General features: G+C 40.0%; 1 protein-coding gene across 1 annotated transcript in view; it reads left to right on the top strand.

Moving 5' to 3' along the window:
- The first annotated feature begins 6525 nt into the window (after positions 1-6525).
- Positions 6526-11696, top strand: part of EHF (ETS homologous factor) — a 34252-nt gene continuing 29081 nt past the window's right edge. Inside the window, exon 1 of the mRNA XM_026792115.2 lies at positions 6526-6661. The gene's annotated coding sequence lies outside the window, so the exon portion shown is untranslated. The remainder of the gene's footprint in view (positions 6662-11696) is intronic.

The following is an 11696-nucleotide window of genomic DNA, read 5'->3' as shown; positions in this document are numbered from 1 at the left end:
AAAGATACTATTAGATATACATTGTCAAAATCTCACAGAAATCTAGGGGACTGTGTCAGCTCACATGGGCAAAAGATAGTCTTATCAATAGATTCTTACCAATTGATAGTGTGGACTCCATACAAATTTTTTACATTTTTCCTTCAAATCACAAGCAAAACATGATTGATGCTGCCCTGCATTTAATGGCCTCCTCATTGCTACACATAATTTTATCTGTCACAGATATTATTTATTAGTATTAATCTTTGTCTCCCTAGTTCTCATACAAATTTATTCCCAATGGTTTGCACAACAATGGTGCATTGAGTTGGTTTGACCTGCACACTGAGGAGACTAAAACAAATAAATAATTAATTATAAGCCCACATTATCTCTAGGATTTGCATTTCTTTCTTTCTTTCTTTCAGTGTTTGTATAAGCAATTTGTGTTCGCCCTGACAGTTCATTCTGGCCATTTATTACCCTTATCTTTTCCATGGAAAACTTGTTATGTCATTTACATCGTCTTTTTCTTTCTACCCTATCATCATTCTTTTTCTCAGTGCAGATGTCTGTGGCTTTTTTTTCTTATGAATCTGTCTCTCAGAGCATAGTCTTGCCAGTGGTCCTTGCAAAGTTTCTTACATAACTATTTTCATGCAAGTTTTTCAATTCACAGATGCACACTTGATTTTGCCTTTTCTGTACCTTTAGACTGACATGATGAGAGAAACCACTGCAATGTTTTCAAGAAAAAAATCTTGATCTGTGTGGCAAGACCAAAGGGTGGTGGGGGTCCTCTCCAGGAATAGAAGTGGTGCTTAAATGGTATTTTCTGGTTGGCAGATGTATTTGTGGGAAGGGAATTTGAGGGTGTTTGGTTTTTTATCCCTTTGTTTATCAGGTTATCCAGTACCTCTTTTGAGGAATATCTGGATTTTCAGGATACATTCTTCTTCTGGGGAGAACATACACACCCAAGGAACTTTGTTACTTAATGATTTTCAGTTTATCAGATCAACTAACAGAAGGTTGGGGTCTGCTTGATGACTATTATGTGTCTGAAGAAGCTGTGGAAATACTAAAATATATAACTGTATTGGTTTAAAATTTGAATCTTCACAAAATTATCTGCAAAGTTCATATTCTGCTGTGACCATTGCCAACCTTCTTATCATTGCTTTCTTATAATCTAGACAGCGATTGGCAGAACTGTAATGGATTTTTATTGAGATTGATTATGTTTGGAAAAAAGCAGACAAAATGCTTAGGCTGTTTTCTAGACTCAGGCCATTATTTGGTAATATCAAAAAAAACCCAAACATTTTTTCCTTTTCTGTGTGAAAAGAAGTCTGATTTACAGAACTGCTAAGTACTAAAATCTGAAATGAGAATGAATAGTAGATGTTCTTTCAGTACTTCACATAACTATAGAATAATAAGTGTTTTAAATACATGGTGCTCAGGCAGCTGAAAATGGATACCTTAAATTAATAAACAGCTTTGTCTTAATCTTCTTAGGATTCTCCATTAAAATAGGGACAATAAATTACTTTCTCACCCCACTAGGGATTCATGAAGATCAATAAATGTTTTTGTGCTAATACTGTAATGTTAGTGCTAATGCATTAGTACAATGTAATACACTAATCTACATATATTAAATGTTTATTTACATTATAAGTACATGTGTAACTATAATACCTAAAATACCATGAGGATGAACAGCATAAGAAAACTAATGAGGAAATGAACAGAAGTTTTCAGCACAAGTTTGATTCATATGCAGCAAATACAGCTCAGGGCCACTCCCTGTATGCATAGTATTGGGTAGCTTCCCTTTGAATGAGTACCTCGTGGTCTGTGCCCTAAGTACTGTGCCTCCCAATCTGTCCCAAGGTTAATAATGTTCTCTTAGCTCTTGTTCCCTGTGTACAGCTCCTAGGTTCTGAATAAGTGGCGTGCAGAGATGGCTGCTTTGGCATTGAGTAGCCTGTGGGTTGATCCCATGAACGAGGCCTTTAGCTCCCCCCTACAGACCTCTGCCAGCTGTACAGAGAGTAGCTGCCAGAGCAAATGGAGGACTCATTGGAAAATTTGCTTTTTCAAGTTGGCAGATGTACTGGAATAACCTATTTTATCTGCTAGGAAAGCCTTGTGAAGCCAGGAAGTGGAGAACACTTGCTGCAAAAGAAAGCTGAGGGAACGAGGCACTGCCTCATGAATCCATCACATGGATTTTGATTTGAGGGGAGAGAAGTGGATGTTGTCTCCCTGGACTTCAGCAAGGCTTTCAACACTGTCTCCCACAACATCCTTGTAGGCAAACTCAGGAATGTGAGCTGGATTAATGGACAATGAGGTGGGTTGAGAACTGGCTGAGTGGCAAATCCCTGAGGGTCATGACCAGCTCACAGGGTCTGGTTGGGGCCCTGTCACTGGTGGTGTCCCCCAGGGTTCAATGCTGGGCCCAGTCTGGTTTACCTAATTCATCAATGACTTGGAGGAAGGGGCAGAGGCCTCCTCAGCGAGTTCCTGCAGACACAAAGCCAGGAGCAGTGGCCCATTCCCCAGAGAGCTGTGCAACCCTTCAGAAGGGCCTGGACAGGCTGGAGAGAAGGGCAGAGAGGGACCTTCTGAAATTGAACAAGGGCAGGTGCAGGTCCTGCTCCTGGGGAGGAACAACCCCCTGCAGCAGCACAGGCTGGGGGCTGAGCTCTTGGAAAGCAGCTCTGTGGAGAAGGACCTGGGGGTCCTGGTGGAACACAAGCTGTCCAAGAGCAGCAGTGGCCAAGAAGGCCAATGGGATCCTGGGGTGCATTTGGAGCAGCATTGCCTGCAGGCCGAGGCAAACGATCCTGCCCTTCTACTCAGCCCTGGTGAGGCACATCTAGAATTCTGTGTCCAGTTCTGGGCTCCTCAGGACAAGAGAGACTTGGAGCTCCTCAAGCAGGTCCAGCAGAGAGCTGCAGAGATTACTGAGGAGCTGGAGCATCTCAGTTAGGAGGAAAGGCTGAGGCAGTCTGGCCTGTTCAGCCTCGAGAAGAGATGAATGAGAGGGGACCTTATCAATGCTGTAGGTGTGTGACAGGAGGGTGTCAGAGGATGGAGCCAGGCCTTTCTCAGTGGTGCCAAGCAGTAGGAAAAGAGGCAATGGGTAGAAACTGATGCACAGGAGTTCCACCTGAACATGAGGAAGAACTTTCTGTGAGGGTGACCGAGCACTGGAACAGGCTGCCCAGAGAGGGTGTGGAGTCTCCCTCAATGGAGATATTCAGGATCTATACAGACACAATCCTGTGCCATGTGCTCCAGGATGGCCCTGAAGGTTGAACCAGAAGACGCACTGTGACCCCTTCCAAACTTGCCCATTTCATGATTCTGTGATTTGTCAATAAGCTTTAAACTGGCTAACTTTGGCTGGATTTTATTTGGAATGGTAAATAGTACACTAGTAATTTGACAGCCTGTTGTTCTCAGTCTGTGCTTCAAACATAAAGGTTCCTGAGCTGTCCAAAGAAAAGGCAGTAATACAAACTATAAAAACAAAGTACAGAACTTTCCTTAGCCTTTTTTGAATTTGTCAGAAAAACATATACTAGTATATTCATACTAGTAATTTTGACAATTACTCAAAATTTTGTTGCAAAGCAAATGCCCATGATGGAAAAATTCCAATTTAGCCAAAGAGCTAAAGGCTAAAATTTAGCAAACTGTGAAGAAAAAATTACAAGGTCTTGCAAGCCTAAATAATGGGCAACCTTAGTAATAGGTGGCATTTGCCTGTAACATAGAATACAGCTTGGAAATAGTATCTCTCCTATTCCTTCTGGCTTCTCTAGTGATGTTTTTACAGAAAGTATATTTTTTCCCGAAGTTTATTAATCCATTCTGATTTTGTTGGAGCAGAATGAAGGCAGGAATCTCCTATTATTTGAGAATACTCTGTATTCTCAAACTGTTTGTCATGTCTAACCTACATATCAGCTTTATACCCACCTTTTGATATTCCACTGGAATTTAACAAATGAAGCAGATATTAATATTAATGAAAAAACAGAAATTTCCATACATTTGTTGTCTGTTTTCATCAGGTGTCAGACATTACAGTGAGAGACGCCAATTTAAGAATCTAGACAGATTTAGGTAATTTCCTTGATGCTTGATGGCTATAATTAAATTAATTCTGGGAATCTGCACTGGCACTTCTGCCATACTGTGATTGTGGCCTCCAAGTTCCTAGTTATAAAGTTTTTAATGTTTTCTCTGCCACCTAGAACTGTGTGGGGACCAAATTCATGTTAATTTTGTGGCTGCAGTGCTAAAGAAGGATATGCAGAGGGAAAGGCCTGGCTGTCTCCGAAAGCCACCCGTAATCCTCTCTGAGCTGAACCACATGTAAGTGTCAATAAGCATACTTGGGAGCATGGGGGCAGCATAGTTGGCCAGGTAGGGCAGTAAATTTAGGGAGCCACCACCCTGTATGGCACCCTGCCTTTGAAAATAGCACAGTAATAAATAATGCATGCTGGTGTGCCGACCAAGCTAGCTTCACCCTGTCCAGACCTGTTGGTACAATGTGCTTTTTTGTCTGTCTGGAAGTATTCTGCGTCTTAGCCACCAAAGCTGTCTCTGCCCTTAGGAGCTGAAACAGAAAAGGCCAACAGTCACACAAACAGAAAGTGACATTCCAGTCTCAGTACCACACTGGAACCATTTATTTTCTGCTTTTGCTGATGTCCTTTCTAGCAAAAGGAAAATTCTGCTTTCCCTGTCTATGTTGAGATCCAGTGGTCACATCCTCCTGTGGTGCTTCTGCAGCATATAGATGAATTTCCATGTGATTCTTTAATCTCCCATGTTTTGTTCAGTGGCCTAATGTAAGACTTGGGTTTCTTCTTAAAGGTACCCTACCTGGGAAGGAAAGTGCTCTTTACTGCTTGCTAGTTCTTTGCTTAGCTTTTCCTGCTCTGGACTAATTGTTCATGCTGATATCATGCTAAGGCATTATTTTGATGATGAAAGCTATAAATACTCATCAAGACATGACTTGGTATGCAAATACTTGGACTCAGTGACATGAACACTTAGAGAAATCTTGTAAGTGCTAGGCCTATCAAAATAGTTGCCTAGCTGTCTGCAGGGACAACTTCAGTCCTTCAGTCCTTGGTGTTGTAAATGCAAGACAATGAAGCTCTCCAAGATGGGTATTTACAGTCTTCCTTCTTCCTTAGGGACAACTTTCTTTGATAGGTGAGACTCAATGGAAGCCATGGAACTTGACCTAATCTGGGTGAGAAATAATGGAATCTTCCCAAGCAACACTTGTACACAGGTGCACCTTATCTATGTGATCAAAAGGAACTTAGTTTTTAATTGTTGGTAGTGTGGATGATAGGAACAAAGGTGACATTCCTTGAGTCTGAGATCCATTATTTATCTTGAAATCAGGTTCAGCATAAATAGTATTTGTGAAATATTTCCTCTACATTGACAATGAGCCTTGATTAATAATTAATAATATCTCTGGATGTTGAAGGACAATCCATTTCCTGTGCTTGGTAAATCTAGCACTGAGAACTCCTGTCAGCATCTGTCAGGGGAAGATTTATGATGAGATTTGGGACCAAAAATGAGCAAAGACTAGAAAATTCACTTCACACAGACCACTGAACAGTCACTGAATAATAATTTTTAGCATTTCTTGGTTTATACATACAAATTAATGAAACCTCAGAACCTACCCACATTTTAGCGCGTTTTTAACTCTTTCTGTGTTGGTGCCTTGTTTGACTAGTGAAATAATGAGAAACAGATGAGGTTTCCTATTTTCATTTGGGCACCTGGTTTCCTGCTCAGGTTCATGGTTGCAGGCTGGAGGAGTAACTCACATGTGGTCAAGGAAAACTCTGGACTAAGCACATCTACCGATTCTCTGCCCTGCTGACCTGCATATAGCTGAACTTTCATACTCAACCCCATATACCCCCACACTGATTATTTTTTCCCTCATTTTGTTTCTTACCTACTCTCAAATACCCGAAAGACCAATAGACCACCCTTTCATGCATTTTTCGGGATTCTCAATGTATAAAAGAAAGGTCTGAGCTCATCACATGGGCTCACCGATTCTGCCTCCCTGTCAGCACATCCATCTCCTAATGTTATTTCCAGACTAATTTTAATTTAGGACATTCCTGCTATAACCTTCTCCCCATTCCAATTATGATCTCCCTATCTACCTGAAATAACCTCAATTTAAAAAATAAAATAAAAATGAAGCGATGGTCTTAAAAAAACAACTACAAAGAAATCAATCCCTCATCCATTACCAGGTTTTTCTTTTGTTCTGGAGCCACGCGTGTAACCCGGTTAGACCTGTTCTCTTTGAATGCCGAGGACTGAGCTGGCCTTATGCAAACGCTCTCAACCTCATCTTGGTTGTTGTCGTTGCAGGTCCAATCAAATGAACAGGAAGTGACCTAAGGAATTCCCCTATTGGCTGCTTGAGTGTTCAGCAAAATGTTTTAAAATTAGTATCACATCCATTTATCTTCACTCCTGGGAGTCTTTAGTTGACATAACCTAGTACCTGTGCTTACCCAACCTACTGTTCTGTAGACAGTTTTCCCATTGCCTCTGTTCAGGATTTCCACTCCAGAATCTTCAGCTAAATGAGGTAAGGTGTTTGGGGTATTTATTTTCTTTTCTTAAATGCAGTTCCTTTAAAATAACACCAGTGACAATAATTAAAAAAAAATAAAAAAAATTGTCTGCTGGACTCCTGGCCATTATACCAAGCCTCTCCCTTCCCATTTTGGAACAGCAGCTAAGGTCATTTATTCAAAAGGCTTTTTAATGTTGCAATAAAGATTTCTGCTTTCCTGGTTTGAACTTGTATGTTCTATTTAAGTATTTCTGTTGTGTATACGTTTGAATGGGGCCAGATCCTGAGAATATTTTCTATTATGATGAATATAATAATATTCCTGGTCCTAAACATGCTACTTTTGTCAACAGAATTTTCATCTGTTCAGTAAGACAAGGGGTGAAAAAGTGGACTTTCTCAATGCTATGGAGAGTCCTTGTGTCACAGAACTGGGATACACTCCACAATGACTGTGTTTTGGTTCATTTTAGTGATGAGGATGTTGATGGACATGGTGTTTGTAACAAAAAACCCTAAAGTAGATTTATAATTTGGCTTGGTTTCAGCCTCAAGGCAGTTTCTTGGCAGTTGTATGGTGAAGGAGGTTCTCCTGATCTTAGTTCTGTCTAAGCAAAAACTGCACAGAACCCAGCTCAGGCACTGGGTAGGTAAATATAGTGTGAGGCCCGCAGTGTTTCTGCTTGTTTAATTTGTTTCTGTTCCAATGGTAATTTTATTCTAATAGAACCAGAACTGGCCCCTTAAGGTATAGACGCAATTGTTAAGGTAGTTGTAAAAGAGACTGTGAAGAAAAAGTTGCTCCAAATCTGTGTTGATTTTGTAAAATATGTGTAATGGACTCAGTGACAAATGTTTGCATTTCACCCCGTGAGACATTTTAGGTACATACTTGTGTGTATATTGTTATAGAGTTATTCAATTATATCAGTAATGTGCTTTTTGATTACTATCTAAAGGCATATATTGTGTTTGCTTCTAAAGTACATTCAACTATCCTTTCTTTCCTACCTTTGCCATTTTTTAGAACTAAACAACTGCTAGAATTAAACAAGCTCATAATGACAGAAATGTACCTTGAGGTAAAAGTTTCATTTAGTCATTTTATTTATACTTGTCTCACTTGATGCCGTGTTAAACAGATCTAACATGCACCAGTATTTCCTGCAATTTGTGAAAACTTAAGTAATATTAAATAATGTGCTCCTCTAAGTTTTGCTTTGATGGGAAATCTGCATGGTGTTGTTTAAGCCAGTTGTGTGACATCTATTTTGCACTGTAGAAAATATCAGAGCTGGAAAATATAGCAGTTTAATATTTAATGCAAATGCAGAAATCAAAGAAAAAGGCTGCAATTAAAACTAGAAAAAAACCAGGATTAAGGTGTTTCACTTACAAATATCACAATGACAGTTTAATTCCTGCCCCACACAATTTTCAAAACCAAGTGATTGTTGCAATAGTAACATAAGACTTGCCAGAATTTTTCAGAGATAATTATGTGACTTCAAGCAAAGCATATATTTTAGAAAACTTCCAATCTTGAAAAATCAAGTCCAGAAGTCCAGTAATGGGAAATTCCCCAGAATGTTTTCAAGTGCCCCAGCAATTAAATACCATTCTTCTAAAAATATTTTATCTCATTTTCAGTCTGACATGGTCTTGCTTTAACATTCAGCCGTCTGATTTTGTTGTCTTTTGATGGTTATTGGGAAGTTCCCCTGGGTAGGAAATTTCTGTTCCCTGTGTGGTTAGCTGGGGACAAGTTCTTTCTTAGCCTAGTCTCTGATAATTGTGGTAGTTTGAGCTCCAATGCCTGTTCCTTTTTATGGAGAAACATGCAGTACAGTGAAGGATCTTAACATGTTTCACTGTAAGCTTTTCCATCCTTTAATCACTTCAATTCTCTCCTCTAATTTTTCAACATTAGCTGTGAAATTTGGATGTCAGGATGGATCAGAGTCTGTAGCGTGCCAAACAGAGATATTATGAGTCAATATACTGGGAATTCCAGTTCAGGGGTTTATGAAGTGTGCCCAAGGCTTTCTTAGAGCAGCCGTCCTCCAGACACCCTTTTCCCCCTTGAGCACTGGTCCTGTATGCAGGGACTAGGTTATCATTAGCAGAGTCACTGTTCCCTTGCATTTAGCATTTCTTTTTTTTTTTTTTACTCCAAGTGTCACTTGTAAAGCCTATAACAATGGTAAAAAATATGTATTTTCCCCAAGTGCTGATAATAAAAGCTCTCAGATCAGAATATCTCTTTGCTTGCCCCAGCACAAGTTAGGTCGTGCTTCACAACCACCTATAGTGTGAGAACCATATATTTACCCCAGCTGTGGTGAGATCAGGTAGTAGAATGTGGTCTGCTTTACACGGGATATTATTACCTTCTTGTCACCTGAGAGAATATGCTGTGGTATTGCCACAGTAATTTCTTATTACTTTCGATATTCTCGGGGTGTTGTGGGTTATCAGCAGTGGTGGAAACAATGGGACAGCTGGACAAGTGAAAAATCAAATCATTTGGCTCCCACTCAACTACCTTAATTTTTATCATTTCCAATGAATTTTCTTGTTAACATCTGTACTTGTTCTGTCTGGGAAGTGCAAGGTAGCAAGCTTCAGTGAAAAGAGATCAAACTAAAAAATAATCATTCAAAAACACAGATGGAGAGAGATTAGAGAGGAAAAAGAAGGATTTCTGTATGTGTGTCTGTGTTCGGGCAGCAGGGATATGTTAGTCTGTTGCGTGTCCCACAGCAATTTGTGCCAAACTCCCCTATGAGATTGGAATTCTACACCTGCTGAAGAAGTGTGTATTTATGTACAATTCTCACAGAAAAGGATTAATGATTTTATTGACTCAGCAAACGCAGAGAACTGCCCACGAGCCATGACACCTTTCCAGAATCAGCGCTTAGCTTTCCTTCCTTGTTCACCCCTTCCATACTTTTTGTAAACATGTTTCACTTAGTTACAAGACCAAGCCAGGAAAACTTCTTGCTAACCATAATGTAGCCTGGATCTGTTCTGTGGAGTCTGCAATCACATGCTTTCTGTTCCTATTAACTTGTTCAGATTCAATCCTCACGAAATTGTCTGACCTCTTTCTGCAATACTATGAATACCATCTCTGTGAACTGGGGCAATGACCTGCTGGTTGGAAAGTGGGTGCTCCAGGACAGACCTGTCTGGCTTAAAAATTGGTCAGTGTGCTGAGATCAAGACACAGATAGACATGAATGACCCTTTCTTAATCTGAGGGCAATGTGCCCACCCTTTGTAAGATTTTCTGGTCTTACAGAGCTCTCTCATCAGCCTTCCTACAGCTGTAAAGTAGGTATTCTTGCTGGGGTATTAGGCATTCCTGCAACAAGCAGCACGTAAAAAGAAAACAGCCACAAACTTAGCTGTCATTTGTCATTACTAATGACACACAATATTAGGATGTGGTAGAATGAAATGTAAAGGTTTTTTTTTTTTTTCATGTCCGCAAGGAAATGAGCAGAAACACTATTTTTGTAGCTAGCATAGTTTGTGATGTTTAATAAAGTAAAGTGTCTATCCCATCTCACAGTTTCACTACTGCCGAATTTCAGCCATAAGCTCATGAAATTTTCTTCCTAATAATAAGCACCTGTAAGCATTGGTGAAGTTCAGCACCATCTTCAGCAAAGCGCTCTGGCTTCAGCCGCTCAGCCGGTGTCCAAGGGCACTGCAAGATCTCTAACCACGAATGGCTCCGTCTCTCCCTCACTGTCCCTGCCTCAGCACACTCTGCAGCCTACGTGTGTTATGGTCTCTGATGATCCTAGGAAGTATTTCAGTAAATGTTCAAGAAAAAGGTACATAGTAGACTTGGTAACTGTGAAACTCATGAGTAACACTGCAGATCGGAAGGCTAAGCAAAGAAGGATTTGTTCCCACAGGTGGTATACAAAAAAAGTAAGGATTTATTTTTGTTTTTGAGGAAGTCATCAGGATTCCTAGTATGAGAGCTCCTTTGAACTCTACTGGGGATGCAGTTTGCACCAAATCCCTCATGAATGCCTAGAATACTTGGGGCGTTTGTTGGTCATTGGTCTACAGACGGGTGAGAATGAGTAAACATGGAGTCATGTAGCCAGTGGAGCAATCGACTGGCATTTGGCATTTTGCATGTCTCCCTCTGAGGAAGAGCTCTCAAAGGCTGCCTTTCCAAAAGCTGACATTGCACATGGTTATCATTACCTATTCCTCTGCTGATCTTGTGAAATGTGCTTCATGGGAAAGAGTATGAGACCTAGCAGACAGAACAGCCAACTGGAACTGGGTAATCACTGGTTATAGACCAAATAGATGGGGTAATAAAAGAGAATTGGTTTGTGGTGGTGGAAAAAAATAATTTTACCTAAAGGAGCTACAAAAACATGGAATAAAAGTTCCCACCTATTATGGAGGAAGGACACAGACATAAATATTTGAGATATTTTCTCTACTCACAATCAGATGTAGCCAGAATAGTCTCCTGAGCCCCTGTAAATCTGTAAGCATTAAGAAACTACGTGTAAAAATGTATTCTGTTGCCTAAATTAATAGTGCCGTCACAAGAAGAATTAGTTTTGTTTTTTAAAACCATTTCAGGTTTTCTTTCATTTAGCAGTGAGCAGTTAACTAATTTATGTTGCTATATAGTTAAAGAACCCTTGTAAAACTGCCCAAGATGCTGTGATCCGGAATCGGACTAAGTTCATGATATAGTGATTACCCCCAAACTTTCTTAATGATTTTTACTGCAACATGTAATTATTATTACACAATAGTTTAAAAGCTTGCATCTTGATGATGCACTTTCAAAGTATGCTTGGTTAAGCAATTGTCTCATAGATTGGAGGGGCTTTATCAGGGAGTCAAATTCTGACACACTCAAGGGTGCTGTTCTCATCTCTTTTGCAGTAAGATCTAACATAGCACTCACATGAAAGACTTAATATTCCCAGGCACCTGCCCTGACAGAGGAAGATGAAAAAGTTTTAGAAGATTGAATTAATGGGTGATTAGATGA

Source organism: Zonotrichia albicollis, chromosome 6, assembly GCF_047830755.1.
Source record: "Zonotrichia albicollis isolate bZonAlb1 chromosome 6, bZonAlb1.hap1, whole genome shotgun sequence".
In the NCBI taxonomy this organism is placed as follows: Eukaryota; Metazoa; Chordata; class Aves; order Passeriformes; family Passerellidae; genus Zonotrichia; species Zonotrichia albicollis.
The sequence above is the reverse complement of the archived record's forward strand: the minus strand, read 5'-3'. Positions and strand labels throughout refer to the sequence as shown.